The sequence below is a fragment of the Colobus angolensis genome, unplaced genomic scaffold (assembly GCF_000951035.1).
Source record: "Colobus angolensis palliatus isolate OR3802 unplaced genomic scaffold, Cang.pa_1.0 Scaffold99, whole genome shotgun sequence".
NCBI classification, from domain to species: Eukaryota; Metazoa; Chordata; class Mammalia; order Primates; family Cercopithecidae; genus Colobus; species Colobus angolensis.
Window position 1 is genome coordinate 298,184 of NW_012123931.1, and position 9,591 is coordinate 307,774.

Sequence of the window (9,591 nt, forward strand, 5' to 3'; positions counted from 1 at the left end):
AAAAATATATAGTGGAAATTACAATTTATAAATGTTAAATATAAATTACCAATTTTTCCATAGTTTAAGTCAGTTAAGCTGAGGAGAAAAAAGATTACATGAAAATAATTTGTTTCTTTCTCTTCCAGCTCCAATTCCTGCTTCCCAAAAGGGAAATGGAACGAACACACATACACATGCGCGCGCGCACCAGTAGAAAGTCCACATAGAGACCACCATCACAATCTATCCATGTGCCATCACAAAATAAACACAGAAGGAAAGGGGCAGCATTCCACACAGTAAAAGAAACTGGGTGCTAAACGGTTTTCAGAAGTATCTTGAAAATAACAAAAATAAAATAAAATCCTTCTAAAATTCCTCTATTTTTCTAAATAGAATTAAGTAGGCAACAATTATTTGTGACTGCTAAAGGTTTTTTAAGGAAAAAATTCAGCCATGAGAGCAATTCCTGTCACGCTTTTAAAATAACTCTCAAGTTTTTAAATAATGTTAAAGATGGGGTTCAGTTTCCATTCTCGAAAAAATAACCAGAACCATAGATAAGTAATCCTGAAATGAGATAGTATAATTATTTTTGATAAGGAAGATCTCTTTTAAAAGCTATAAACTCATTACTCATTACTTCAGGCTGTTCAAGTAAGACTGAAATTCAGGCCGGATACAGTGGCTTATGCCTGTAATCCCAGCACTTTGGGAGGCTGAGGCAGGAGGATGGCTTGAGCCCAGGAGTTTGAGACCAGCCTGGGAAACACGGTAGAGACCCCATCGCTGCAAAAAATAACAAAAATTAGCTGGCTGGTGGCGCACGCCTGTAGTCCCAGCTACTCAGGAGACTGAGGTGGGAGAATCACTTGAGGTGAAGGCTGTAGCGAGCCATGATGGCACCACAGCACTCCAGCTGGAACAACAGAATGAGATGCTATTTCAAATAAAAATAAAAGGAAGAAAGAAAAACAGAGGCTGGGCGCAGTGCCTCACGCCTGTAATCCCAGCACTTTGGGAGGCCAAGGCGGGCGGATCATGAGGTCAGGAGATCAAGACCATCCCAGCTAACACGGTGAAATCCCGTCTTTACTAAAAATACAAAAAAATTTGCCAGGCATGGTGGCAGGTACCTGTAGTCCCAGCTACTTGCAGGCTGAGGCCAGGAGAATGGCGTGAACCATGGGAGGCGGAGCTTGTAGTGAGCCGAGATTGTGCCACTGCACTCCAGCCTGGGCGACAGGGCGAGATTCTATCTCAAAAAAAAAAAAAGAAATTCAAAGAAGAAAAGATAAGCCAGCTTATATGACTAACCATAAATGTTTTAACTGGACAATAAATACTTTGAGTTGGAAGGAGTCAAGGGAGTGGTGTAAACACAAGTTTGTGATCAGATCAGGGTTTATGCAAATAGAAAAAGGCATACAAAGTAAACCAAGCAACACTAGGTTGTTCTATTGTCTTACAGCTGGGATAAAGCAATCACGTGCTCTTGTGGGAAAGTAGAAACCTGATGGTAATTTTAAGCAAATCAAAGGATAAACAATCTTATCACTGTTAGGTCAAACCAGAACCTAGGGAAAGGCAAAGACAAATTCAAATATTACATTACTATCCAGGAACTGGATTGGCTAATCTAAAAATGAATTATAAAATTTCAGATATTTACCAAACAAAAAAGTAAACACTGCCTACCAATGACTGTGTACAAGGATTCTACTTTTAAAGCTCTAGCTCATTTATGAAAATGTTATGACTTCAGTGATGACACAATTATCAAATTTCAGGCAAACAGAATTAATTGACTCCTTCAAAAGTAAATGTGAGTTAAGTGGATATAGACAACTGGTAGTACTAGCACAGCATTTACACAAAACACAAAGAGGTCATGTTGCACCAGCATTTACCCAGAACTACGTAGCTCTCAGTCTTTATGTAAGTAACTCTCTTGCTAAATTACTTCTGGATCTTACTTCTGCACAGACTGCCAAGTAGCAAACAGTTGTGCCATCTAATGAGGTGAATACCAAGCAATAAGGGAGCACTCATGTTTTCCTGGAATTGAAGATGGACAAATACTCCAGTTGGTGAGAAATTCCAGAATTCAGAATCCAAGTTACACAAATTGGTTTTCTGGCTGAAGACCACCAATTATCTGCTCCCAAACACAGAAGCTACGTTGAGTACATTGACATGAAATACATTCATTCGATTGTATGGCACTGAAGGAAGTTGTTACAACATAGGAGGCCTTTCACATGAGTAAAATAACTCAGTTCTTAGTCACGTAAACAAACAGCACCATTTAGCTCCAAGAAAGATTACTGGACTGTGAAATGGAAAAAAACTGGTGTCTTCACCCTATTTCCATGCTTGTTGGCTATATGATCTTGGGCAAGTCACTTAAGACTCTGTAAAATCAAAATAACATCACGTGCTTTAACTATTTCCTAAGGCTAGTATAAGAATCAAGTAAGAATGTCTGAAAGTGCTTTGAACACTGAAACACACTATACAAATGTGTTTACGAGAAATAAAACACCTAAGAAAAATTATAACTAGAAAAGCTTAAGAGTATGATGATCAATAAATGTGCTACCATTTCTCAGAAAAAAAACCCCCATATTTACAATATTATAAAAGACTTCGCTAACCAAAGGGAGATGCAATGTCAGTGCCACTTCACTTGGGCTGGTCTATCCTATTGACACTCTGTGTCAATCAAAGTTCAATTTGCAACTTATGAAAAATGGAAAAAAATAAATCAAAAATAAAACTATTAGACGTGTTCAATAAAACAACATGGGCTTGGATCCCTTTAATAAGTCAGCCGGGTGCAGTGGCTCACGCAAGTAATTCCAGAAACATGGGAGGCCAAGGTGGGCAAATCACAAGGTCAGGAGTTCAAGACCAGCCTGGCCAAGATGGTGAAACTCCATCTCTACTAAAAATACAAAAATTTGCCAGGTGTGGTGGCAGGCGCCTGTAATCCCAGCTACTCAGGAGGCTGAGGCAGGGAATTGTTTGAATCTGCGAGGTGGAAGTTGCAGTGAGCTGAGATCCACTGCACTCCAGCCTGGAGACAAAGCGAGATTCCGTCTCAAAAAAAAAAAAAAAAAGTTCACAGCCATATAACAACAAACAAATGTAGCCAAAATTCTATGAAACCCCTACCAGATTTTTACAGGCCAAGAAACAGTGAGAGAAGACGACTAGCTTCTGACCTTTGCATCTTTTATTAGCTAGTGCTATAAATGTAACTTTATTAAAGCCTTTATTAGATTCTTAATATGTAGAGATATTTAGCTAACATTCAATCTCACAAAATTTTTGTTGTTTAACATCACATTTATATGACATTAGCACCATTAAAAACTGATAATTATTAGTACATCAAATGTATTAGTAAATTTAAGTCCAGTTATGAAACAAAATCTTAGATTTTTTTTTTTGTTTGAGATGGAGTCTTGCTTTTGTCGCTCAGGCTGGAGTGAAATGGTGTGATCTCAGCTCACACCAACCACTGCCTTCCGAGTTCAAGAGATTTCTCCTGCTTCAGCTTCCTGAGTAGCTGGGACCACAGGTGTACACCACCACACCCAACTAATTTTTGTATTTTTAGTACAGACAGGATTCCACCATGTTTCCAGGCTGGCCTCAAACTCCTGACCTCAAGTGATTCGCCTGCCTCGGCCTCCCAAAGTGCTGGGATTAGAGGTGTGAGCCACCATGCCCGGCCACAAAATCTGATTCTTTTAAGATTGACTGTTACCCAGATAACTTATATGCTGAAATGAACTACATATTGTATCTAATGAACTACATATTGTGTCTAAATGTACTACATGTTGGGTATAAATAAGTTTTCATAGAGAATAATCCATATTTGTCACTAGGAAGGATATTGTTTATAATTTCATTGTGAAGGACTATAATTTCTTAGCTTAAGTAAGCCACTGAAAATTGGAAACATTTTATTTACTAAAACTAGCTAAGGCACAGTGAATGAAGAAGTATGTTGAACAAATGGTGAGAGTAAGCAACAGTAGTATAAACACCTGACCCTCATTACTGAGTGTGTGCATTCGCTAGTCTTCTCCAATGAAGACTTTTTGGGGAAAACACCCATAGAATGCTGGTTGAGTCATGAAAGTACTGAGACAAAACTTTATAATTTGTTGATTTGCTTAATGTTGTCTTTTTTCTCCATATTAACAAAATATATGATTCAAGTCTTTACTCTCCTTACTTTGCTGGCCTCAAAAAATGATCAGGGAGGAAATCTAAAACTGATCTAAAAAATAAAGTCTAAGGCTGGATGCAGTGGCTCACACCTGTAATCCCAGCAAGTTGGGAGGCTGAGGTGGGCGGATCACGTGAGGTCAGGAGTTTGAGACCATCCTGGCCAACATGGTGAAACCCCGTCTCTACTAAAAATACAAAAATTAGCTGGACATGGTGCTGGGTGCCTGTAATTCCAGCTACTCAGGAGGCTGAGGCAGGAGAATCATTTGAACCCGGGAGGCAGAGGTTGCAGTGAGCCAAGATTGTGCCACTGCACTCCAGCCTTGGCAACAGAGCGAGACTCCATCTCAGAAAAAAAAAGTCTAGTGCTGGGTACAGTGGCGTGCAGCTGAGTGTGTAATCTCAGTTACGTGGGACACTGAGGTGGGTAGTTGCCTTGAGGCCAGGAGTTTGAGACCAGCCTGGGCAACACAGCAAGATCCCTGTCTCAAAACAAACAAAAATAAGTAAATAAAAAGTCTATTATATTAAAAAATCAGAAGAAAAAGTAAAACTACAAACAAAAAGTACATATATGTTTTTCTTAGTTTATCATTGTATATACAAAGTATCTATACATAGAAATTGCTATGTGTCAATTTTTCCTTTCTTTTAAGTAACAATTTCAATAAATATAAAATTATGTTTAAATATTATAAATAATATGTTAATGGGCCTTTCCATTGTAGAAGTGTTTCACTGTTCATGTTTTGGTAAAACTTTAAGGGTTCAAGACCATAAACCAGGAACAGCTGGAAAGACTTACACTCTTAAATCACCAGACACTCAATTAAACCACAGTTCTCAACGGACAGTATTCATGCTGGCATCTTACCTTCCCAGGCTTCAGGTCTCAACAACCTTCTAATGCAGGGAAAATCTCATGCCCCAACTTGGAATAAGACAAAGAGAAGCCAGCATCAGTTCACTTCCTGACAAAAGAAGTTAAGTATTAGAGCTGGGCAAAAGTCACAGTTGTTACTCTGCATGGTATTCCTATGTAGAAAATGAACTCTTACTGATGACATAATGGAGTATTTGCCAGCTGCCTTCCAAAGAAAATAATGGATGATAAAGACAGTAATCAAAAGGATAACCAAAATTTGGAAGCAAATGCATAATTTGGTATAACTTCATTATATAAGACGGAAATGAAAAAATTTTAGAGTATACGTTGCCTTTCATTAGCCTTCAGCTTCTTTGAACAGCAATGAGCTAACCTGAGTTAGTTCTGAAAGGTAGTTTCTACTCTTGGATATGTGACACAAATCAGTAAGACAAACTCAGGTAAAGAAAAGTAGACCTAAGAGAGAAGGTAAGTATGTTCCCATAGTTTCATCACCATATCCTGCCATGTGTGCTTATTGTAAGCACAGTGATCTGGCAAAATGTGAGGGTTAAATAAAATTTATACTCTTTTTAAGTTTCGTTCTAAGCATGGTGAGGTCAAGAAAGATGTATCAGTTGTTACTGCCGAGAACACTAATGAATCTTTATCAGAAGTAAGGTTACTAAAATAAAAAGTGTTAACTAAATGCATAGCTAAACAGAGGAGTTGTTTCATGCATTTTAAACTGTTCTTTTATTATAAGCTTCAAGGCTGCTATTTCCATTCTTAAGGTGTTTCTAAAGATCAATCTAATTCTTGATGTTTAAAAGCATATGGTGTGGTGCCAAAAGTCAAAGTAAAGAGGACTTTGTTCTAATTAATATCGCAGAGACATTCTGAACTTTGTTCTTTGAACTACAACCTTCTACTAAATTTACAGATGAAAAGGCAGAAGTCCTATCTAATAAGGGTGCCAAGAGCCAGTCTATCTTAACCATTTGATCTTAAGAAAGCCTTAAAAATTTCTGGGGTTAATAAAACAATTCATAAAATCTTGGCAACTCCTTTTGAAAACTGAGTTTAGTAAAACACCTAGCAAGCTCCAGCAAAATTGCTGAGAGACCAAAATACAACTGAGACAACACGTCCAATGTAGAAGCACAATAAATATTGGTTTTCAAATTATAAGTGAAACTCAACCTTAATCATTTTACTTTCATATAACTAGTGTTTCATATATTATATGTTTGTACTCTTAAACTGCTTCTCTTAAATAGATTTCAGTCTTTGTTTTATCACCTGACAAATTATAATTCCACCTATCGAAGGCTGGGGCTGCTACTATTGTAGACAGGGGACAGGGCTGGGTCTCAGCCTAGGTAGCAGGGACCGTCCCATGTCTGAGCCTGTGACTGTATGGGCAGGTACTGGTTGGGAATGACCCTCAGGGAGGGCCCTGGTGAAACCAGACCTTACCAAGTCACTCTGGATAATTATTCCAATGGTAATTCTTTGCCAAGTTAAACCTCTTCCCATCACAGAGTTCCACCTCCACACTGCAATGTTTGGCTCTGAAGTGATCCTCTGGATGGGTCACAAGATGCATGGAGGAAAGTGAGACAGCAAGAAAAGGCCTCATCTAGCTAGGGATGCAGGGATAGGCGAAGACAAACTGCCTGCCCCCATGCTTGCTCTGAGAATCTCGTAAGTTCCAGCTGAAATGTTAAAAGATTAGGGCCTGGCTGACCTTGTGTCTAAGTTGGCCAAGAAGTCAAGGATTGCTTCCTGGATTGTTCTCTAAAGAAAGACTGAAGCAGACAACAGAAAAAGATGACCAGGTGTCCTGTCAAATGCACCTTTCTGGGTTATCCGATTCTATAAGTACCTGCGATTTTCACTGTCTTCGAGCTATTTTACAACTCTGTAAATTGTAGAAAACTTATGCTAATGCAAATGAATTTTGTCCAGTATAATACAACAGATTGCCCTGTGGATACCGACTAGTTTCATATCTATTTGTAAATTCATTTCAACATGTCTGATTACCTGTACATATGTGTGTGGTTTGAATTCTCCTTTAAGCCAGTTTTGACATCTATTGTTTCCCTCATTAATCAGTTCCTTATTAACTGTAAAAACAATAAGGGTTTTGGTTTTTATAGTTTGACCATCTCATGATCTCTGTAGAAGGTGATATAGATCTATCCCTATGGTGAGAGATGACAGAGAATCTGGTTGTACTTTAAAAAAAATTGTCTATTTTCTTTTAGCTCAAATCAATTAAATATGTTATGCCCACTGGGAAGGAGAACACCTCTTTGATTTTGGGCCAGAGAGATTTTGTGTTTCTGTGTTTACTCTTGACTTGTGCCAAACTTGTAGACATGAAGCTATAAGCTCTGTCTCTATGGGTCCAAAATTCAGAAAGGCCTTTCCCTCTCATTATGTGAGATATAATATCCTATCTACAGAAGATATTATTAATTACAGTATAATGTCTCTTAAATTCAAGGAGCTCTGTTCTTATTGACTTATAGAGATAAATAAGTTCTTATGTAATTTGAATATTCTTAAAATTCCCAGAAAAAGGAAATTGAACTTCTAATGCTTTAAATGTGCTAAACTCAAATTCTTCTCACCAAAACTAAGAAACATTTTTTAAAAATCTAAGTTCATAATAACAGTAAAATTGTGAACAGTGCCACAATAAACATACGTGTGCATGTGTCTTTACAGTAGCTTGATTTATAATCCTTTGGGTATATACCCAGTAATGGGATTGCTGGGTCAAATGGTATTTCTAGTTCTAGATTCTTTTTTTTTTTTTTGAGACGGAGTCTCGCTCTGTCGCCCAGGCTGGAGTGCAGTGGCCGGATGCTCACTGCAAGCTCCACCTCCCGGGTTTACGCCATTCTCCTGCCTCAGCCTCCCGAGTAGCTGGGACTACAGACGCCCGCCACCTCGCCCAGCTAGTTTTTTGTATTTTTTAGTAGAGACGGGGTTTCACCGTGTTAGTCAGGATGGTCTCGATCTTCTGACCTCGTGATCCGCCCGTCTCGGCCTCCTAAAGTGCTGGGATTACAGGCTTGAGCCACCGCGCCCGGCCTAGTTCTAGATTCTTGAGGAATCCCCACACTGTCTCCCACAATGGTTGAACTAATTTATACTCCCACCAATAGTGTAAAAGCATTCCTATTTCTCCACATCTTCTCCAGCATCTGTTGTTTCCTGACTTTTTAATGATTGTCATTCTAACTGGTGTGAGATGGTATCTCATTGTGGTTTTGATTTGCATTTCTCTAATGACTAGTGACGATGAGCCTTTTTTCATGTTCGTTGGCCACATAAATGTCTTCTTTTGAGAAGTGTCTGTTCATATCCTTTGCCCACTTTTTGATGGGGTTATTGGTTTTTTTCTTATAAATTTGTTTAAGTTCTTTGTGGATTCTGTATGTTAGCCCTTTGTCAGATGGATAGATTGCAAAAATTTTCTCCCATTCGGTAGGTTGCCTGTTCACTCTGATGATAGTTTCTTTTGCTGTGCAGAAGCTCTTTAGTTTAAGTAGATCTCATTTGTCAGTTTTGGCTTTTGTTGCCATTGCTTTTGATGTTTTAGTCATGAAGTCTTTGCCCAAGCCTACATCCTGAATGGTATTGCCTAGGCTTTCTTCTAGGGTTTTTATGGTTTTAGGTCTTACAATTTAAGTCTTTAATCCATCTTGAGTTAATTTTTGTATAAGGTGTAAGGAAGGGGTCCCGTTTCAGTTTTCTGCATATGGCTATCCAGTTTTCCCAACATGATTTATGAAGTAGAGAATCCTTTCCCCATTGCTTGTTTTTTGTCAGGTTTGCCAAAGATGAGATGGTGGTAGATGTGTGGTGTAATTTCTGAGGCCTCTGTTCTGTTCCATTTGTTTTGGTACCAGTACCATGCTGTTTTGTTTACTGTAGCCTTGTAGTATAGTTTGAAGTCAGGTAGTGTGATGCCTTCAGCTTTGTTCTTCTTGCCCAGGACTGTCTTGGCTGTATAGGCTCTTTTTTGTTTCCATATGAAATTTAAAGTAGTTTTTTCTAATTATGTGAAGAAAGTCAATGGTAGCTTGATAGGGATAGCATTGAATCTCTAAATTACTTTGGGCAGTATAGCCATTTTCAAGATATTGATTCTTCCTATCCATGAGCATGGAATGTTCTTCCATTTGTTTGTGTCCTTATTTCCTTGAGCAGTGGTTTGTAGTTCTCCTTGAAGAGGTCCTTCACATCCCTTGTAAGTCTTATTCCTAGGTATTTTCTTTTCTTTTTTTTATGATAAATCATAAATTTATTTCTCATATACTATAATCTCTATGTTCTGTTCAGTGTCTTTGTTCTCAGGTGGCATAATAATACTATATCATATTATGAGGTTTTGCCATATTGCCCAGGCTGGTCTAGAACTCCTGGCCTCAAGTGATCCACCTGCCTTGGCCTCTCAAAATGCTGAGATTACAAAC

At 38.4% G+C, this 9,591-nt stretch overlaps 1 protein-coding gene across 3 annotated transcripts in view; it reads right to left on the reverse strand.

Moving 5' to 3' along the window:
• Positions 1-9,591, reverse strand: part of NRG4 (neuregulin 4) — a 123,620-nt gene that overhangs the window by 28,640 nt on the left and 85,389 nt on the right. The window contains exon 4 of one of the 3 annotated variants that reach the window (XR_001000701.1): positions 5,105-5,201. The exons of the other annotated variants lie outside the window; for them this stretch is intronic. The gene's annotated coding sequence lies outside the window, so the exon portion shown is untranslated. The remainder of the gene's footprint in view (positions 1-5,104; positions 5,202-9,591) is intronic. 3 annotated transcript variants of the gene reach the window in all.